This window comes from Sturnus vulgaris, chromosome 1, assembly GCF_052056855.1.
Source record: "Sturnus vulgaris isolate bStuVul1 chromosome 1, bStuVul1.hap1, whole genome shotgun sequence".
In the NCBI taxonomy this organism is placed as follows: Eukaryota; Metazoa; Chordata; class Aves; order Passeriformes; family Sturnidae; genus Sturnus; species Sturnus vulgaris.
In genome coordinates, this window is record NC_142243.1 from 146,310,308 (window position 1) to 146,333,040 (window position 22,733).

Sequence of the window (22,733 nt, forward strand, 5' to 3'; positions counted from 1 at the left end):
AACTACAGAATTTACTCTTTTAAGTCTATTTCACCCTTTCAAATGCACGTTGAAACATACTCACCATTAGTAGAGCTTAAGGCATCAGATCCTAGCTGAGAATGGAGATGAATTATAGTCTGAGGTTCATTACTTAGCATTTTAAATGCTAAGACAGTATTCTGCCTGATCTGCTCAGTGCAGGCTCTGTTTTTTAGGGAAGTTTTGCAACCTTATTTAACATGGAGAAGCTCTGTCAGTTCCTGCAGGGACTCCTGATGATCTCTGCTTGTCCCTGTGTAACTTTGTTAGTCTGGTTACTTTTCAATTATCTGTAGTCCAAAATCAGCACCCCTGAAAGAATTGACTGAAAGCCTCATAGTTAAATGGCATCAATCTGGAACCAAGGCAGAGATATTTTTATTCAAAACCCACAGACACAGAGATCATAACGGAAAAAAACATCCATCACTACAAGTTTAAGGCAATGGAAAGGATGTTAAATGCATGGATTCAAACAACACAGGGTTGCAGCTTTCTACCTGTTTTCTACCTGTTTCTTTCCTACCAGACAGGAAAATTGTGAGTTCATCTACTAGAAATGTTAAGATAAAACAAACCTCCCTAGATAAACATTATTAAAAGACTGTTGAAAAACACCAATGGATATAATAAAGCTTTTATTAATAATTAATAAAGGACAGACATAAAGCAAAACCTTGCATCCATTCCCCCTTCACTGCCACAGTCTGGCATTCTTTAATGTTGTTACACAATCACCCTAGGAGGAAGAAAAGAAAGGTTATTCCACATTTTATTCATTCACAGAAGGAGAAGTGACTTCCATTCAAATAGAGAGGAGGAAGTTGTATGCCATAGATCTTTCTCTTCTCTCTGTCAGAACCATCTTCCTCTTCTTTGCCAGATCTGATGATCATCAGACCGTTTCCTGAATTCAATTCGTCTCACAAGCCTGGCAGACAACTAATGTGGAAAAGTGTGAATATTTTTCTGTGTGAATTGAACTGGCTCAACCAAACATCAGCTGAGCACCAAAGCATGTAAAGAGGAGGAAAGCCCCAGGTGCAGAAAGGAGAGTTAGGAAAGAAAGAATGGGTTTGCCTTTTTTTTTTTGACAGCAGTTGATAACTTCATTCAGAGACCATATCAGAGGAGGGAACTGAACCTGGTCTGTGCCCTCAACACAGATCTCATATTTCTCATATTAATTATGGCCAGGGCTTAACCCCTCGTGCTCTGAGAAGGATGGTCTGAGCTCACAGGCTGAGAGCTGGAAGATTCATAGGCACTATTCCTTGTTGTATGTAGGGATACATGTGTATGAGAGAATATCCTACACGGCCCTGGGCAAAAGGGAAGCATGTATTTCCAAGGAAAACAGGGAAATTCAGTCAAATACTAAATGTTATTCAGCAGCTACTTACTTCAAATGGTCATTTTATGCCCTGGGGAGAAAGAAATCTCTTTTAAAAGCTCAGCTCCTTCATTAAGGTGTTAGCTGTTATTCTAAGAATGCAATTAACTGCAACAGAGGAGATGCTTAACTTTTTTTTTTTTTTTTAATGGAGCATTATTCCAGTAAGATATACTATTTTGTAACCTTCAAAACAAGTTTTGCTGGCACAAGTGACATGGTGGCAGACAAACAACCAGCAACCAGGCTCATAATCTGACTTTTCCAAAAACAGTCAACATAATATGCAATGACACACAAAGAAAATCATGCAGAAAACCAAATATACCCCAAACAAAGTCAACAAAAGCAAAGTGGAAACTGAAGTTCACAATCCCACTGTTTAACATAGTAAAACCTGGGAAGAAATATAAAATTATTGAAATTCCCTTAAAATGCTACAAAGCAGAAAAAAACTCCAAAGACACAACCTAGACTTTTTCATCCAAATCACCTATTAAAAAACCCAAATAATGGAATGCAATTTTTCTGCCCAAAACTTCTTAGTTAAGGGGTTGTTTTTCTTTTCCTCATTTGACCAGGTTTGTGCCATGGAGCCTCTTTTTGTAGTGTTTTTTGTCATGCCTGTAGCATAACAGCAGCACATGCACCATGTTATTGCAGCCAGTAGCCCTGTCAATTTAGCCACAATGGCTTTAAAACAGAAACTTGCTTGCTTTCTTCTCTGCTTTCTGCTATGCTTCCTCTCAGTTCCTGCATCACATCAAATACATTGAACCTTCATAATTGCTGGTCTCCCGTCCTTTGTGGTTTCCCTTTCCTGTTCTGCAGTGCTGGACACAGTTGTCCCAAAGCACTTTCCTCACTGTGGGATTGGACTGGTCCTTGGTTGTAGCATAGCAGAACTCAAAAGCTGGAGAAGAAAACGGAGTGACAAGAAGATACAAAGTTCAAGACCTTTCTGCATTTCTCGGGTCAAAGTACTTCCCCAGATTATATCTGTGCTAAGCAGAGCTGGACATGGCAGCCAGAGTCCTGCTCCATAAATCCAGGCACTGCAAGACTGCACACTGTGGAGCTACAAATGAGTATTTGCCAGCTGTATGCAAACTAGGCTATCTCTTGACTTTCCAGGGATTCATCTAATTTACTGAAACAAAACTTTGCCTCCTTGCTGTCTGCAAACTATCCCAGAAGCAGTGTAGCCAATGTCTGGCTCTCAAACCTTTTGGATCCAGTCCCGAATCCAGTCTTACTAGAGTCCACTTTACTGCTGTGTAACAGCTACTTGCTTGGATGAAAAGAAGCTGTACTTTCTCTTTCTCCCACTGGGAGAAGCCTAGGCAGTATATTCCATTAAGTTCTATTCATTTTCATCTTGACCTGAATCATGGGGATTGAAGTCTTATCTCCCATGGAGTCCTGTTAACCAGGAGCAACTTCAGTAAGGCCAGTGGGGTATCATTACACAGCCAGGTGCTTTTCCTTCTAGCACAGTACAGCAATGAAAGTGCTTGAAGGCAACAGGGGACTACCTTACAAGGAAGCAATAGTCATATATAGATGGATTTTAAAATCTTTCCTTTTGCACCTATGGAGTTGTGGAAAGCGGTAATAATGAGGAATAATATTGCACTGCACTTCTCTGGCTATTTATTTGTTAAATAAAAGATGAGCAGGGAACATTCTGTGGCCAAGCAGCACAGTGGCTACAGCTGAACTATACAGAACTTTGCCCTGTGTAGCCCTCAAATGTAAATGTCATTTTGGATGTGGGGTTTTTTCCAGTTCTATGAACTAATGTAACATTTTCATAATGTGAAACAAAGAATGTGTGTCAACTTCCTTCAGTGCAACATCAGGTTTTGCAGGTGCAAAGTTTACCATGTACAGGGCCATACAAGGGGCCAAGTCCAGGACAGTCTTGTCTGTGCTGCCTTTTGGAAGATCTGGAGCATATGCTATCCCCCCAGGCATCACTCGAGCCAGAGCAGTTTGGCACATTCCAGATCATGCTACACACCATGTGAGCATTCAAACATTTCTGACTGACTGGCCTGTGCTGTCTCTTCCCCAGACATTTTTATTCACTGATACCCTGGGTCTAGTTGATTTTGCAGAAGAATTGAACCAACAATGGAGCACAACTTGGCCATCTACTTACTGACTGAAGGACAGTTGGTGAAGACCTCTGAAACTCATAGAGGAAAGACGCTCACTGAGGAGAAAATGACATGACTGCACCTTGTTCATCACTCTGACAAGCTATGACTCAAATACACATGTCAAAGACTGAACTGAGTGAAAAGATGCTTTTTTCCTCAGGATATATTTTTCCTTCTGATAAATGATAGCTCCAGTTCACTGACTAAAGTGCATATAGCACTGCTCAAAATTAAAACTACAATAGCAGCTGAAGGACTTAATGTGCTAATAGAATTGTCTGTACTTTTTGTGACCTGTCTTCTCTTCCTTTAAAGAATATAATCTAGAAGAGGGTGAAATTTTAGGCCTTGTTTTGATTAGACAGGTGGAACATCACTGTGCCTCGCTGAAAAATGACAGCAGCCAAATAGGGAAGAGAAACAAAACAAAAGGCAAAATTAGATCACAAACATAACCTAAAATATTCTAAGACAGGAAACAAAAAAAAAAAAAGTGTGAAGGTATTTGATTTGCTTGAAATATATTGATATGTTCCATAGAATCTATTAAAATACTCTGCTTCCTGCTCTCTCTTCATTCTGAAGGCACTGCAGCCACCCAGTCCAGTGGTTTTGTGATTTAGACAGAAGTAACCTTTATGAGCCCCAGGAGAGCAGCTCCTGATGTGGGCACTTCTCAGGCACAGAATGAATCATTTCCTATAGACGAGGGACAAGAAGTCAGCTCAGATGGATGGACTGAGAGGGACCAAGGTGATACCAGCCTGACAAGCTGAAGTAGCAGTATATCACACATCAAATTGCTTTTGAAAGTTTTGTTGGTGTTACAGCAGAGGCTTTGTGCTGCCTTTTCATCCTGGCTGTTGTCTGACATTTTAAAGAGAGGAACTCAAAGCTCTGATCCCTTTCTGAGAGCAAAAGGATGTTTTAGCAGAAAGAGTTGTCTGCTACCTGTCAGATCCATCCACCAGCCTCCTGGTCTGGATTCAGCCATCAGTTCACTTAAAGGTCTTAGTCCTGTTTCCAACAATATCTTTAGTAAATGATCTTCCTTCTGACCAAATATCTCTTTGGTCCAAGGACCCAGATCAACACAGAGCTTTTTCAACATTGTGAGACAACAGTGAGGGAGGTCACAAACTTTACAGAACTTTTCTACCTTTATATGGAAAATGTATAAGGGCTTTTTTTTTTCTTTTTAAATTTAATTTATTATTTAGAAGAAAACCAAACATTTTACTTTATCTATGGAAAAAATGTATTTTTCATATTTGGGGAAAAAGAACTGATTCCATAATCTGATTTGGAAATCAAGCATCCTCTTGGCCTTTCTGTCACATAATGATTCATCCTTTTAGCAGTAAACTAGTTAGAACAGGACCTCAGGGAGCTTACTGAGAACCAGGTCTCTCCTGAGAGGGTCTTGGGAAGATTCCATCTCTTCAGGCATTGCTCAGGATTCTGAGTGCCATCCATATCATGGGTGAGAGAGAAATATCTCTTTATTCCCTTTTGAACATAGGTATGAGAGAAGGTAAAAGCCAGTGCTTTTTACATACTGTGAGTTTTATGCTGATTGCACAAGGAAATACTCAAAGGGCTTTCATAACCCAAGGTGGACCCTTTCTAAGGCACCGTAGCCTTCATTTCCAGTCTAATTTCAGAGTGCTCACTAGTGACCCCAAAGGGAGCTCCAACTTTGAACATCCCCTTTCTGTCCCTGCTTGGATTTTTATATGCCACATGTATTTCTGTATTTCACAATACCCTGTGCTTGGCTTGGGCAGAAAGCACTTCTTCCCCAGCAGGTACTCTAATGTGAGATATATTTCTATATCTGAATTTAGTCCAGTATATCCGACCAGTGCAATAATTACTTGGTTCTGTTTCTCATCTTCAGATGAATTCATTCCACTAATTGTGAAAGGGTCATTTCCCTAATTATACCATTTTACCCTTGTTGCCCACACCACATCTTCACAGTTTAGCAATTAATACAAATTGGAGAGTACAGATGAATCACCCAGAAGTTCAATAGCTGCTTGACTTTCCTCATTTGACTTGCAAGAGAGGCTTTTTTTTTTTCTCATACCACACTCCCAGGCCTTCAAAGTGCGCTTCAGCAGAAGCAGTGCTCTGTGCAACACTTGGTTTCCCTGTCAGACGTGAGCAGAGGAGTCTCATTTGTGTGGGTTGTCCCCATCTTCACCTCGGGCTGCATGCTACACCAGAATAGAAAACATGAGTCAGAAAGGTTAAGGGTTAAACTGCTAAAAACAAAAGAGGAGAAAATTCATTCAGAAAATAGTGGTTTCTAATGGATGAGAGGAAGTACTGTACAATTTCTTGTAAAGTCACAATGGCCAGCTCATCAGAGGAAACCCCTCCTATCTGAGGCTTGTACAATGCCTCCTGGAGCCTGAACAGCTGCCAAGTCATGACCATGCAGTTAAGGGAGTGCAACAAAGAACATCAAATCAAGGGCACATTTCCATCTTCCTTTCCAGCTAGCTCCCAATCTATTTTTTCTTCTTCCCCTTGCATTAACTATTTTATAACAACATGAGTCTTCTTAGTGTCTTTCCTCTCTTTTTCTTTTTTTCATTTTTCCTTTTTTTCTTTTCCTTTTTTTTTTTTTTTTTTTTTGATTCCTCTGTCTCTCGTACAAGCTGCAAAATGAGCTTCTCTACATGGAAGCAAAGCCATGGTTTCCCCAGGACTTGCTGAGCCAACCTAATCACTGACTGATTCGGAGGGAGGTCCTGAAGCAGCTGTCCCATTCTCCCAGCTTGGCTTCGTGCTCTTAGCTGCTTCTATTGAGGCTGGCACCCGCCAGACTCCTCCCGTGGCCTCGTTAACTCCACAGTCTGCTCAAAACCATCACGGCACAAACCCCAGCAGCTTTCTGCTGTGTCAGCCCTCAGACATGGCACTGCAGAGCAGAGCCAGCACAGAGCTGGGGTGGAGGCCAGAGATGGATGGCCACAAAATCTCTCTTTTGCTTGTGAGAAACCAGTAATTCAGCACAGCTCTTCAGGAAACCGCAGCTTCAATATGCCTGTGATAGATGCTCGTCCTAGATTACAGCATGCTGAGATCCCTACACTGTTTGCATACATTTGGTGAAAGGCTGACTTCGTAGGCTCAGAGATGGGGACTTTCCTGGGATTTCTATTTTGGTAGAACTTGTGGAATAATAATTTTAAATAGCTGCTTCAGACCTCTAATTTCTTCCTTCTCAGCTTCCCCTTAAAACCATATTCTACCACAGAGCTTTCAAGAAAAAGCCAGTGTTGACCTCTCACAACTGTAATTTGCCCTAAATGACCCAAGAGTTGCACAGTCTTGCCCTATTTAACCCAGGTTGGCTCTTCATTTCTTTTTTTATTACTGCAAACTCTTTGGAGTAAGAATGGTGTAAGTAAGTAAATCCATCTGAAATGCTTGGTATCCCATAATTTACTATTTTACCATGAAAAATCAATTTCCACAAAGGAAGTTACATAACAGTGTCCTCTCCACACCCTTTCTTCATAGCATAGGCATAGGTTTTCCTCAGCTGGTTGTTTAAATATCTTCAGACATGAAATTACCATAGCCTCTCCTTCTCATCCATTCCAAGTCTTCATTCTTTTCACCATGAGACCATCTAGCATCCCTCTACCTAATGTTCAGATTAATTTTCTGTTCCTGAATTTATGCTCATCACTTCTTCAACAGACACAGAAAATATAATTTTTTCCTCCTTGTAGCAGTCTCTACATAACTGAAGACTGTTACATTACACAGAGTTTTCTCTTCTTTAAAGGCCCAACTATCTCAAACTTCTCTTACAAGTTCATGTTTTCTGGGTCTCTGACTGTAAAAATTGATTTTTTTCCACAGCTTTCTTCTAGCAGCTTGACAATTAGTCTACCACCGTCTGACTGTGCTGTCGTAATGGAAAGAGCATTTCTGCATTTATCTGAAGGTTCAGTAGATAGATTTATCATAGATCCTAATGAGACATAGGAAGCTTATTTTTCCTTTCTTCCCCCCAGCATCAGGGCATTGTCATCTGGTGTGCAGTTGAGGATGCAGTCTAGCTCAAAGATACTGATTTTTGCTGCTGATTTGTTATTCCCCTCAGTGTATGCTTATATTCCTAGATGTGTGCTGTAGACTGCTCCTGGGGGATGCCTCCAAAGTGCAAAACACAGCACTTCTCTGTTTTTAAATAGCATCATATTTACTTTGGCAAGATCCTTTGCATCTTTATTCTTGTTCTCCATCACACCTGTAGCCCCTTTTGGCCACTGAGATTGGAGGTTTGAGTATGTGCAGAAGATAAATGGCAACAGTACAAGATAGAAAGCAGCCTCTCGTAGAAGCACACTGAGTACAACTTTCCGTTTAGAAATAAATCACAAATAACTGTTTTCTGAAAACAGTATTACAGATAGTTTTGCTTACTACAGTTCTATCTTGCACTATCTATATGGTATATATCTTCTATTTTCTAGTCCTCTCTCATCCGTAGAAAGGGCATATGAGTCAGAGTAAAAGGTCTTACTAGAAAATTAGAATATTTACTGTTTCACCCTTATTCCCCAACTACCTTACTGTGAGATGGAAAAAATTCAAAAGGGTTTGATAATTTTTTTTCAGCTTTATTTCCTTTTCAGTTCCTGCAAGATACAGCACAATTAATTCCCAAAAGGTAGTATAAATGTCCCCAAATTTCTTGAAAGATGTATAGCAATATCAATACAGTCAATGACTGCTTTTCATGAGATTGTTTCACACACTTCACAAGCATGTCCAAATGAAGTAGAAAGCCATATAACTCAGGTGCTGACAATACTCCTAGGCTTTTCCATGACTCAACCTAAATCTAACTTATTGGACAGCCTTCTGCTGAGTTATTTTTAGCTTTTATCAACTCATGCATTTTCTTCCCGCAAGCTGAGCAAATTTCCACGAAGTCTCTTCAGAGCAGAGGTTGCAAATATGAAGAAAAAAAAAGAAAGAAAAAAAAAGAAAAAAAAAGTGCTGAAGATTCCTTAGCAGATATTATTTAGCAACAAAATGGTTGTCAAGAGATGTTGTGTGTTTTATGTCACCTTTATTAGTTTTAGAGGTAACAGGTCAGTTGCTGTGTTGGTTTGGTTTGATTAGGGGGATTTGGTGGAGGTGTTTTGGTTTTTTTTATTTTCAACAGAAATTAGTGGGATTTGAGAGACTGTTTAACGACAGGAAACAGTCCAAAGGAATGCAACAGAAACTAGTCTTCATTGAAAAACTAAAAATACAACCCTGATTGGATTTTGAGTGTCTTTTACAGTAAAATTATTTTCTTCATCTTCACTGATTTGAACTGTAATTATTAGCAAAGTCATTATTGTTGTATGCTATCAAGCAGCAACTGCTAGACAGCAACAGAGAAATAATTAAAATAGTACCTATTCCTTTGTAGGTCTTGACAAAGACTTGGTTAAAAGTAGACTCCTGGGTTTCTGTGATGTAGATACTGCTTTTCTCACAGTTTTAGACTCCATCACTCCTAAGATTTTTGAAGCAGAGATTGTATCTGTCAGAATGGACTCATTCACTTGGAAGGGAACTGCGATGACTGTCTAGTCCAGCCTGATCACTTCAGGGCTGAACAAGAGTTAAATCATGTTCTTAAAGCATTGTCCAAATACCTCTGAAACACTGACAGGCTTGAGGCCTTGGGCACCTCTCTAGGAAGCCTCTTCCAGTGTTTGACCACTCTCTTGGTATAGAAATACTTCCTAACGTTCCGTCAGAAGCTCCCCTGGCACAGTTTTGAACCATTCCCATGTGTTCTGTCACTGGATTCCAGGATGTGGTGGGTTGACCCTGGCTGAACTCCAGCTGCTCACCAAAGCCACTCTCTCCTCCACAGCTGGACAGGGGAGAGAAAGAATAACAAAAGTCTCATGGGTTGAGAGAAAGGGCAGGGAGAGATCACTCACTTCAGTTATCATCATGGGCAATACAGACTTGATTTAGGGAAATTAGTTAATTAGTAACGAATCAAATCGAAGTAGGAAAATGAGAAATAAACCAAAATCTTAAAACATCTTCATCCCTACTCCTTCCGTCTTCCTCAACTTCAGTAACTTCTCTTTCTTTCCTTCCAGCAGAGAAGGATGGAGAATGTGGTGTCTGATCTGTTCATCACACATTGTCTCTGCCTCTACTTCCTCCTCAGAACTCATAATCTTCTCTTGTTCCAGCATGAGGTTCCTCCCACACGAGACAGTCTTTCAGAAACTTCTCCAACATGAGTCTTTCCCATGGGATGCAGTTCTTCATGCATGTTCCAGCATGGGACACCCCCACAGGGCACAGGTTCTTTTAGGAACGGGCTGCTCTGGCACCAGTCCCTCGTGAGGTCACAGGTCCTGCCAGCACACCTGCTCGTTTGGGATCCTTTCTTCATGGTGCCACAGGTCCTGCAAGGAGCCTGCTCCAGTGTGGGCTTCCCACAGAGCCTCCTTTGAGCATCCACTGCTCTGGCATGGGCTCCTCCATGGGCTGCAGATGGATGTCTGCTCTCCCGTGGATCTGCATGGGCTCAGGAGCACAGCTACCTCACAATGGGCTGCAGGGGAATCTTTGCTGCAGCATCTGGATCACCCCATTCCCTTTTCTTCCTCACCGACCCAGGTTCTTGCAGGGCAGTGTCACTCATGTTTTCTCCCTCCTCTCTCTGACTGCTCTTGTGCAGCACTTTATTTCCCACCTTATCAAATACATTATCCCAGAGGTGCTACCACTCTGGGTGGTAGACATTCCACTAATGGGCTTGTGCTTGGCCAGCAGCAAATCCATCTTGGGCCTGGTTGGCATTGACTCTGTTGGGCATGCAGGAAGCCTCTGGCAGGTTCTCAGAAACCCACCCCTGTAGCTCCCCCACTACCAAAACTTTACCACACAAACACAGTAAACAGGAAGAGGAGCTCAGTACCTCTCTCTCCCCTTCCTCTCCTCAGGAAGCTGCAATGAGGCCACCCCTCAGCCTTCTTTTCTTCAAACCTGACAAGCCCAGAGTCCTCAGCTGCTCCTTACAGGACATGCCCTCCAGTCTCACAACCAGCCTTGTTGCCCTCCTCTGGATACTTTCAAGGACCTTCACATCTTTCTTAAATGATGTGGGGCACATCAGTTTTGGGAGGGCCAAGGACTGAACAAAGGTCAGCTTTGCAGACACACAGGCAGCTGCTGGTGGTGCAGGGGAGTGGGATGCTCCTGCAGGATTTTGAAAGACGAACAGTGTCTGCCACATTTATCAGCCTCACTGTGGCTGCAGGTGATGCTGCAGGGTGAGCTCTGAGTGTCTCACATGAAACAATCCTCTTCTGCTTAAGCTGTATATTTGCAGAGGTGTGCACTGAGGCGGGATCTTTGCAGTGTGCCTGTGAGGGCTGTGGAGAGAAATACAAGCCAAGTAAAAAGCACACTACAGCAAAAACCAGCTCGCCATCTCATCTCAGAGTCTAGCTGTGGCAGGGAAGGAGGAAGCAGTGCTTGTGTTATCAATGATAAAGTGTGAGCCAATACTGGCTTACTTGCCAGAGGTCCTCAGAGAAACGTTTCTCAGCAGTTTCAGCCCTTAAGCTTCGGAATTCTGCAGCATTTTCCCCAAAGACAAAGTATGACCTGTGATCTTGATCACACAACCCTCTCCCTCTGCATGTCATCTTGCAAGAGGACTCATTCCAAGATGCACATCAGGACTGCCTTATTCCCTTGGGACCCGACTCATACGTTAGGTCATTCTTTGATGAGCTAATCCCAGAGAATTAATGAACCATATTCCTATGTATGGAAATCCTGGAAACTGAGGAAAGATGAGTGGCTTCTACAGTGTTTGCTCAATACAGGTAGAGATTCCAGTCAGGTCACATCAAAGTGCCTTGGAGCAGGGTTCTTCACCTGATGCAGCACAAAGGTGGTTTGAAGGTGTCTTTTCTATTTGCTTCTGGTTCTTCTAACCACACAGTTCTTTTATTGTGACCCCAGCAAACAGTGTCTGGGAATGGCTATTGAGCTGGGCATACACTAAAGGCAAGTCCCAATCCTCTCAAAACACCAAACTTCCAATCATACCCAACATTAGTGTCACACTTCATATTTGAAAATCTGATTGGCCTGTAATTGACTGCTGAGCATTAAAAATGAGGGCCTTTACACAGATGATGGTCTTTTGAAAAATGCATTTCATTAATTTACTTTGACTAAATTTAGTCTGACACTGAGACATAGGAATGAAAAGAAAAATAAATATATGGATCAATATTTGCTTACACAGTCTAAGCAATTACTGTGTATTTGAGAGATTCATTTTTTGCATTTTATAAGTTAATTAGCATGGAGAATTAAAAATTAGCTAGATTCACTGCACCAGTCCTCCTCCTGCTAACAGCGATAGAAGTTTTGTATTGAACAGGAATAATATTTGGGGGTAAAAACTTTCCTTCTAAAGTCAGAAACCATCTTTTACCTGTTCTCTGGCAGTGCAATTCAGAGTGTCTCATGTCTTCTCTTACAATGCAAGACTAATGTAAAAACTATCATGTAAACCTCTTTATCGTTACGTGTGTGTGTGTGTGTGTGTGTGTGTGTGTGTGTTTTAGGCATGGTTTTGAGAAGTGCTGGACATTTGGCTTCTTTTCCCTACTGGAAACTAATGGAGCTTCTCCTGGATTACATAACTGTATGCTCGCATCTAAAATAACTCGGGGGGAGGGAGTTGGTTGGGTATTTTTAATGAAGATATTTAACAACTGACCCATAAACCCAAGCTCCATCAGTGTTTGTGGTGCATGGATGTCCAGTTAGGAGCAGATGAAGCAGACCACTGCTCACAAAAGCAGTTATGCACCTGGAAGAAACTGAGCTTCTTGAGTGCTTAATGCTCTGTGTTTACTTAGGTGAAAAAGGCTCCAAAGTACCTGTGTGACTTTGGATCATGAAGTCTTCTCCATTGTGAGACAATACTATTTAATGCATTGATAAAGGGTATTCTTTATTCCTTGCATTGATCTGATTCCTCACTGCTTTGATATTAATGTGGCTATGTGGAAAGATGTGAAGATGCACTTAACTAAAGTTTGTCTTTTCTCTGCATTTTTCAGGAGGGAGCAATTTATAGACTAAGTTGACAGATTTGAGTGTCTCAGACTCCTGACCAGTCAGCCTGTGGATGGGATTTGAGGTGGGTGTCAGCATGCTCCTGACAATATCTGGGCTTTAAATTGACCCTGACCCAATCAGGGTTTTCCCACAGCAGGCTAACCTTGAGTAAAGTGGAATTGATCTGGTGTGGGCTGTTAGATGTGGCATAAATCCAAGCATAACTGCCAAAGAGTTGAATTTCCAACAATAATGTGGTTGGTTACAATTTGGAAAGCCTGCTCCTTTTGCTAAACTGTCACAGTTACAAGTACAGGGATTTGAGGCACCCTGGAGAAGCAACTAAAAGCCAAGGACAAGTGGAGGTCAAGGAAATATTTATCTGAGAAATAAAGAATCAGCTCCTGCACTTAATTTCTTACTTCATGTATATGACTAAAACACCTCAGTAATATTAAAAATGGTGCTCAGTGTGATGTATAGTTTAATAGTATCTTTAATCAGTAGAAGCTAGGCTTAAATAAATTTTTAGTTCATGGATTATTGCTGGACCATGTAAGTTGAGGAGATAGGTTTTCTATTGCCAAAATTTATGAGTTATCCAAAGTCAGCAGAATAGATAAATTGATGTATGCCTTATCTACAAAAAAGAATGTGATTGGGATGAATTCCCAAACAGGTGATTATGTGAATGATGCAAAAGCCAAGATGTATGTACACACTGAAGGAAGAGCAGATTGGTTTTGGCCCAGGTTCAGCAAAGGCACTCCCACAAGTAAAAAGTAGTTACTATGAAACAGATCCAGTGTCAGGAAAATGGAATAATCACCTGGAATTCAGCCCAATTAGTTTCTGTAAGTTCTCATATTCTGCATGTACCAGGAATGTAATGGAAGTGACAATTGATAACATTTTATCTCAGCCTTAGTCAGCTGGGGTCTGTGCTCACAAATAAGGACCGGAAAAGAGTGAGGCAAGAACATTTTTACTCTTTTTTTTTTTTTTTTTTTTAAGATCAACCACAGAAGTCTGTAGGTGTCAAACCTCATAGCTTTTCAAAAATGGTATTCTCATTAATTCTTTTTTTTTCCATTTAAAAATAGAAACACTCTGTTAGTAAGGTAAATGTTCTCATTTGCATTGTTAAACAGTACTTCTAAGTGTTTTCCGTACCTTTTCATAGAAAACAGAAACTTAAAATGAAGAGAAAAATAATCCTTTCCCATCAAAGGTTAATTGATTAATTCTTTGCTTGAATAATATCAAAACAAGAGAATCCATTATGGCCAGATTCAGAAATGGCATAGAACACATTCTGTTTAAGCAATTTATACTACAAGTATTTGTGTGTAATAACATGTAGTTATTACTTAGTTTTAGTGCTGATACAAGAGGGTTAGGATGAGGTTGCAAATCCTAACACTTCTCACAACCAGGGATAAATTGTGAGTTTGAATTTGTCACTAATAACTAATAATAATAACTAATAATAAAATAACTAATTCAGTCCTAGAAGGAGGTGGGTATTGTTGGGCCATTGTGAACTAATGGAGAAAACATGAAAAGGGATAAAGAGCCCTGATCTCTTCTTGTAATGGCCAGTCCTTATGGAGGGTTCCTTGCTTACTCACGTCACCCTGTCACTTCTGACACACAACCTGAGGGTTCACAGCATGCCAAAGAGCAGATTTCCCCTCACGCCTTGGCAATCCTTCAAGGTTACTGTGCCAAAATACAGTTTTCCTCTCCAAACAAAAGTTTGTTGGTAAGAAAGCATTGTCTGTCAGAAAGATATTGCTCAATCAGTCCCACCAATGTCATATTGCCTCTACATGAAGCAGTGTGTCCCAGCCTTGGTCAGGGATGCAGGAAAACACAGCAGGCTGGAATTTGCTGCCTGTTTTTGTGATGTCCCTGTTGCAAACTCCCAGCCTGTCTTGCAAGTTTTCTGCACACCATTCACTGCAGTCATCTGGCTCTGCTGTCATCTCCCTGAGGAGCACAGTGTGGGCACATGCTCTTGGGTGGGTCAGGAAGCTGCATGGAGAAGCAGAGAGACAAACCAGTGCAATTCAGCACTTCTGGCCTCTCCAAGAAAAGCAGCATCTTCCTACTGTGTCTTCATTTCCTGCATACATATCCTGACTCTCCATGCCACCCTTCTGCACTCCTAAGGGGAAGGTTCTACAGCTCGTATCACAGCACATCTTTCTGCAGCCTCCTAGTCTTCCACTGTAGTTACAGTGTACAACTTCTACTGTAGCTAGCCTGTCCCAGTTAAGCCAAGGAATGCACCCCACAACACCTACAGATGCAGCAAGTGAAATTTGAGGTGTATCACTGGTCCTTGCATACAACATCCTCCTTGCACTTCACCATGATGGATGATTCTGGCTATTAAATTAACAGGTGTGAATGAAAAAGCAAGACCCGGACAAGGAAAAGCAGAGCTATTGCTAGATTTAATTGCAAATTAGTATTATGGCAAAACATTTAATTGCTTCTCACTGTGATATATCAGAAAAATATTTAAAGGAAAACTGAAAAATATTCTAGCAACAGCAGGAAATAAGGCATACAGGGAAGTAGGTTACATCTGAATTATATGAATGTACTTGATCTTCAATAACTCATTAACAACAGGGTCATACTGTTTATTTTTGCTGCAGCTGTGATTTTTAGGATTAGGCCTATCAATATTTATTCTTGTTTAACAGAAGGCAAACATCCGGTCAGCCCTGGCTATCCAGTGAATGGCAATTTCATTATGCTTTAGTCACAGAACAAACGTTTGGTTTCTAACAGGAAGGTGAAAGTACAAAATGGGGAGAGTCGGTAACCACTGTACCTAATGCCATGATAATTAATCTGTTACAAACCTATGAAGTTCTTAGAGATCCCAGTTATCCTCTGTCAATGTAAGGAGCAAAATTTCTGTTCCTTTCATGGAGGTAGACTGAGCTTTTATTAGAAATGAGAGCTGTATATGGGACTGTTTCATAGATCAGCAAAAGCATCCTGTAGAAACAGAGTTTTCTGCAAACTGCAGTTTCCAGATGAGGTTCCTCTTTCAGACAACTCATCTTGGTATTACTCAATAGGGCTGAAATGCCAAGAAGCAATTTTGATTTCTTCAGTGTAATTTCTCTGAAAGTCTCTGCAGGGAAGACTCTGAAAGTTTCCTGCATTTTTCTGTCATATTGCTACTCAGGACTGCCTGTAACTCTGTAGGTTCTGATATCAAGAGCTACTCTAAATTAGCATTAGATATCTAAAACCTCTGAAATATTACTATATATTTTAAAATAACAAACCTAACCAACGTATATATCAGACAGAGCCTAATGAATATGAGACATTTGCCAGAGCAAACTGAAGAAGGTTTAAGGGGTGCTCTGTGGACTTGGCTGTATGCACAGTTCTTTGTTGTGTATCTTCCTGGCATTTGAGACACTCACAGTGGCTTTATCCTCACAGCCCCCTGGGATGTAGCAAAGATCTACCAGTCTTGTGGGGGCTGGGGAAGAGGAGATGCCAGCCAACCTGGCCAGAGGAGCTGTGGAATCACAGCTCACAGGTGGCACACTCGGCATCACTCGCTGCTCCCCACACTGCTCCATCCCCTCACCACTGGGCTCACAGGTTCTGAAACTCATCCCATCAAAACACAGTGCTCTCTTTCTGTGAAATATTTAGGGATGGGCAAATCGCGTAGAATCCGAGAAGTATACAATCATTAAGGGTGGAAAATATATCAGAGATCCTTGAGTCCAACAGTTAATCCAGCACTGCCCCATTAAACCATGCCCCCACATACATGTTTTTTGAACACTTCCAAGGATAGTGACTCAATCACTTTCCTAGGCAGCTGGCTCCAATGCTTGATAACCCTTTCAGTAAAAAAAATTTTTCTAATATCCAGTCCAAGCTTCCCTTGAGGCTGTTTCCTCCTGTCCTATCACTTGTAGCTTAGGAGAAGAGGCTGATCCCCCCCCGGCTACACCCTTTTTTCAGTTTTAGAGAGAAATTAGGTCCCCCCCCTAAGCCTCCTTTTCTCCAGGCTAAACACCTCCAGCTCCCTCAGCCACTCCAGACTTGTGCTCTAGATCCTTCACCAGCTTCATCCTTCTCTGGACACCTCTATCATGTAAAGGATGGCAAAAATAATAAGAGGCTTTCTAGGAGAGCCCTTCCAGACAGGAGACATAAGCATATGTTGAAGTGAGGCTAGTCTGACTTCAGGGATTTACAATGGCTTAATATGGTAGAATTCTATAAATAATGGTATCCAAGGTACAAATCATTAATAACATTTTTTTAAAGTCATTCATTTATTTTTGGGATTTGCCAATATTGTTTCTCTGTCTTATATAAACTTTATGCTACTCAGGGCAGGGAACACTTACAGTCTATTGCATGGATTATATTTAGTTGAAAAACCATGCAAAAAGAAGATTCAGGTCTTTGCTTCCAGTTTTGAATATGAAAAAAATACTGAGGTAGACAGAATAATGTGAAAACTGATATTAAAGTGAGGAAAAAATTCAACATATCTATTCATCTCAGGATGATTTTGACCACAGGAAAGTATTTGATTATGATAGATGAACTGTATTGCCACTCATGTTAATATAAGAGTGTCTAATTATTTTTTTTAAGAATTCATTTTAACACTGCCAATGTTTACTTAGCAGGACATTAATAATGCCAGGATATTTATCATATAGGAAATGGCTAATGAAATCTGCTTCAGTTGTCAGTGGATGTTTATGTTTCAAGGCTGCACTGGATTGTTTATGTAGGATTTAGGAGAGAATGGTAGGGTATTGTTGGTGGCTAATAATAAGAGGAAGGTTAAATGGCAATTATTATGGCTTTTATTATTATTTATATTACATTAGAACTCATTTGGTCTTCAGATCAATGCTATAAGCAGCTCAACTCTTTGCTGAAAGATTTAAGGATGAGACAAAATACATTTGGTAGTGATGGGACACAGGACTGGGAGCAAAAGCTGTCCAGCTCTGCAAATAAGCTGATCCACTGCCTACTGCTCCTCTGGTGAGCCCTCCTGCAAGTAGTCCTTAGGATTTGACATATCTCTTTTAATGCATGGAGCTTATAAAATTTCTGCATATTCTTAAAGTCAACAATTAAATTAGGGCCAAACTGCATCCCCAACTTGATGGTTTTAGAAATACTCTACTCAATGAGTTTTCTCCCAATGGCTACTTCAAATTGGATGCAAATGTCACAACTGTTAAGCATAATTTATATAGCTTCTGGGACCTTTTCCTCCTAACAACTGGACCCCATGGTTTGAACAACAGGGATTTAAAGCATTTCCTTTTGAAAAGCACAAATGCCTTTGCAATTTATAAAACAAATCAGGCATTTGAAAATTATATTTTCCATCTTCCTTTGCAAGTCTGAGATCATCATTTGAAGTTTTCCTTCCTTTCTTGAAAAAGCTTAAAGTGGTACATCCTTGTTGCAAGGGCATGTGAGAGCTGCCAGATTTCATCACAACAGGGACAGACATGAGTGAGGAAACAAGAGGAGCTGGGGAGCTGCACCAGTCTTTGGTTGTCCTTCATCAACCCTAGCTTGCAATTCACAAGAAAAGGCAAATATTAATGCCTCCCACTGATAAAGTGCATAGTTTTTGGTCAGGATGCACGTATGCATGTGTGGGATTTATCCAGCATGCCACTGACCAATGTACCCTTTCCTCTTTTTATATGGTAAAAAAAAATTGTATATCAAAATCAACAGAAAATTATGTCACTCTTAACTTCATGGAAGTTATCTTAATTTCATTAAAAGGAAAGTGTGTCACCACAGCAAAATACTTCCCTTTGTTAGTTACTCCTACAGAATGAAATGAAAATTCCAAAGGCAATTCTCTTCCTTGTTTTTCCCTTGCCTGGAAATCTCTGAGAGTGCAGAATACAATTCAGAAATGCTAAAACCAGCTTCTGCTGCATCCCTGCAACTACCTCCAAAGTCAATAGGAGTCACGGGTGCACAAGGAACTGACTTCCCTATCAACACACTGCAATTTTTAACCGTTATTAAATTTAAATCTCTCTAGCATCAATATTTATTCCTGCTAAATATGAAGGATGTTTAGGTTTATGAGTCACCAATTCTTTTCCAGTTAGCGCTTGTTCTACAAATTCCACCCTTGAATGGAACTAGAGATTTATACATGATACCATCACACAAAGTCAACTGCTAGGAACAGGCAACAACAGAATAACAACTGCAGAGATAAAAACGTGCAGCGGTCAGAGCCTGCGCACTGCCCTGCTGTTTCCCTGCTGTTGGTTTTGTAGCAGGCGTGAGAGGTAAATCACAAAGAGCGTGAATGAGTACAGCAGGATTTGCTCACGATTTGTTCCATGCAAGCTCAAGGTTGCCATAGGAGACAGGAAGCATTTTTCGGGCACTCCCACAGCAGTAAACTGTTGCCACTGTATTAACGAGTGGCAGCACGCTGCTTTTCCTGCAGCAGGAGCCTATGAGCTGACCGGCAAAACTCAGGGTGGATGGTGCTGTTCCCCCACTTTCACTTCTTACTTTGGATGCAGCTCAGGGTCCTGGTAAAGAGGACAGGCTGCCCTTTGCTGTAAGGCTGTAAGTTCAGCCTAGTTTCCAGTGAATGCAAGGTCTGCATAATAAAACCCGCTTTACAAAGTGCCATGGTAGTCCAAAGGCTGGAAAGAAATTAGAGAGGCAGCTGAGGGACAGCTGGAACCCAACAGCCAGGTTGTATTCTTCACATATGTTATTTGGTGAGAGATTGCACTCAGGGAAAAGACAGCTCTCGGTGTGATTGCAGCACAGATCAGTGTCTGCCAGCCCAAAATGAGGGCCTTGGTCACTTCAGGAAGGGTGAAGTGACACTGTGGAGAAGATATGATAGCTTTCCTGTTTCTTGGCATGAATAATCCATCACAGCATTTCTGGGTGGTGACTGCGCCAATGTACAGAGAGCCTCTCCTTGATCAGTGAAGATATCTCATTCCAAAAGGTACCTCTGTAATCCTGTTCTGGGTCAGCAGAGTGAGAAGTGACTAATAGCTGGCTGGAAAGGTAGCAGGTGAAACAGGGGCAGCAGGTGTTTCCCATCTCTCCTGAAGGACTGAGAAACAGAGTTGAAAAGCATTGCACCCAGGAAACAAAGAGGCACACTTTTAGGTAGCTTAAGAAACCTTGCTTCTTATTTCAAAGATCAAACATTGTAAAGGCACTATAAAATCTGTGTGGAAAGGTATGGGTCCCCAAGCCAGAAGGACAGAAATAGAAACCCTACAAATCTCTTTCTTCCTAAAGTGGTCCCCAAAGGTAAAGATAGATGCTCACAAGCAGGAAATTTCATGTTGCAATTGTCTTTATATAGACAAAGGCATCACTTTCCTAGGTCAAGATAATATGCCTTGAAGAAATAAAGCATTTTCTCCCACTTTATCTTTTCTACAGTCCTCTTCCTTTTCTATGTTCCTCCCTGAATTGCCAGATATTTTTCTTTCCTGGTAGTTTGGCTTGAGAGACAACGTATTCTCACATGTCTGCTACTGATAAAACAGGGTATACCTGTCTCCAAGGAATAGTCTTACCTGAGTATGGAAATACATGGAAAATGCTTCTGCAAACAACTGAATGACATCATTTATTGTTTAGCCCTGACTAGGTTGCTCTATAAGAAGTAAGTGCAGAATCCTGCTTTTAAGAGTATTTAAGTTTTCTGCAGTTTTTCCTCATAACTGTGAGATCATATGCTAACTGTATCCTTCACCTGCAGAACAGAGTTGTAACTAATATAGGAAAGGAGGAATACAAAGTATTTATTATTTAGTATCTATCAATCCTAGAAATTAAGCAGAACAGACGTTGATTTTCACCAAGGTACTTTAAATCAATTAAGCTTCTCATGGTGAAAAGACTTAATGAATGAAAACATCCTCAGTGCTAATTAGCATGTCAAATACAAATCAGAACAACACCAGAAATTGTCCCTTGGAGATAACACATCTACTCAGAGCACATGGATACAAAATTTAAACTTTTTTTACTCCGTCCTACTTCTTATTTACACCTACATGTCAACAGGCACTGTATTCTTGTCTTGCAGCTGATATACTCTCAATGGTAACAGCACCAGTGTCCTGAGTTCTCATTCAATTTATAATCTCAGTCACATCAGCTCTGGATACCAGGGAGAACCCTGCTGATCAGCCACTGTTATCCTTTATTTAGCCCATGGACACAATCTAAAAAGCACTTTCTCACATTAAGGTGGAAAAATCATTTTCAAATTGCACAACAGCCACATAAAGCTACCAAAAAGCTGATGTTGGATCCCCTGCACTTAACAACCCACCTCATTCCGCAGCCACTGCACTTCCCTTGTTTTATCTGTGCACCTACTTCCCACTGAGACATGTGAGTTCTTGTGAGTTCGAGATGCATCTGGGAGAAAAACAATCTTTCTTCGTTGTGCAACAGATTAGAAGCTTTTTGCTCATCAGCAAAGAGAGGTTGTTTCTTCCACTTTACTAACAATAGACCTGGTGGGCTGAAGAGTGCAGTTAATCTGCTTTGACTACTGCAGCTGTGTGGGAGAACTCAGGGGCACAATGCCCTCCTGTAAGGAGATTTTGACTCAGTGAGGCCAAGAATAAATGTTTAGACAATGCTGACTTAGAAATTTTTGGGGGTTTATTTTTTGTTTTGGGAAATAATCTAAGCTGCTACTGAAGGCAGTAGCATGTTTAGTCAGTTAAAGGCATGGGGAGGACAGTTTGGTTTTCCAGAATCCGTTAGAAATCTTGTGCAAATGATACTACCAGAAATCTGAAAGAATCTTCAGAAAACATCTATTTAAATACTCAATATGGTACAACTGAATTGAATGGAAGGACAGAGTGAAGCCAGCTGAGCTCAAGCACATTCCTATCCACCAGGATGCACGGGGACTACTGCCCAGGCTCCTGGGTCACTCCAGAGAAACTCTCCTTCTGTTCAAACAAGCAGTGAAAAGAAAGGGACAAACTGCTCTCTCCAGCTGCCTCTCTGTTTACTGGACAGAGACCCTCAGAACCAGCTTAGATTAGTCACTTTGGTTTAGCTTAAGTTAACATTTTTAGAGCTTATTATAAATAAGGCTTTCATCACTTTTTTCCCCCTTCTCTGTATCAGGGCCAAAACCTCTTTTTCTCTGTCAACAAGATATGCAGAAATTTCAATGAATCCATTACTGAAATAAAATACTTTTCAATCAAGAAATCTGTTGCCCAACACTGACTAGTCCTACTTCACAGTTTTCCACCAATTCCATAAATTGCATCAAAGTTTCATCATATCCTTGTTCAGGTTTTCTCAGAAACATGACTCATCACTGAAGAATGTTCTGGTCATTAAAAGAATTAAGACATAATATTTTCTTACATTTTTGTGGCTGTTTTCTCTTTTGAAGAGAAAATATTATAGGAAAGGAAGATTCCCTGCTGATTGCAGTTGCTCAGCTTTCCTGTATTTCTCTTTTTTCGCTTCTGCAGTTACTGCAATTCAAAATTTAAACCAAGCGTCTTTACAAAGACCTTGATGCTGCAAAAATATTTTGCTGAGAAACACCATTGGAAAACCAAAAGGATAAAACTTCCTTTGACTTTCTTATACTCAAAGTCAGACAGAGGCAGGAAGATGATAGAAAGTTGTGAGTAATGCTCTCTGTGAGCTTTGAAACAAGAATATGCTCTCATCTGAGCCACTGCTGACCACAAAAAGAAGGAAAAATGACAGCAGGGACTGTTCCACACTCGCCTGCAGCAGCTGGGTGGCAGGCACAAGCACTGTTACACAGTTTATTTTTCTGAGCACACAGTGGAGCTCACCCTCAGACTTCTCTTTCTTCTGCGACTTGAACTGCTAGTCTTTTCCTCGATAATTCTTTGCCCTTTTTAAAAAGGAATCTGATTTATTATCAGAGGATTCCTAACAGCACA

The 22,733-nt window shown here is 40.8% G+C and overlaps 1 long non-coding RNA gene across 1 annotated transcript in view; it reads right to left on the bottom strand.

Annotated features, from left to right (window-relative positions):
• Window positions 1-642: 642 nt before the first annotated feature.
• The window catches only part of LOC148225576 (uncharacterized), a 40,655-nt gene continuing 18,564 nt past the window's right edge, over window positions 643-22,733 (bottom strand). Inside the window, exon 4 of the long non-coding RNA XR_015808520.1 lies at window positions 643-5,801. This is a non-coding gene — a long non-coding RNA (uncharacterized LOC148225576). The remainder of the gene's footprint in view (window positions 5,802-22,733) is intronic.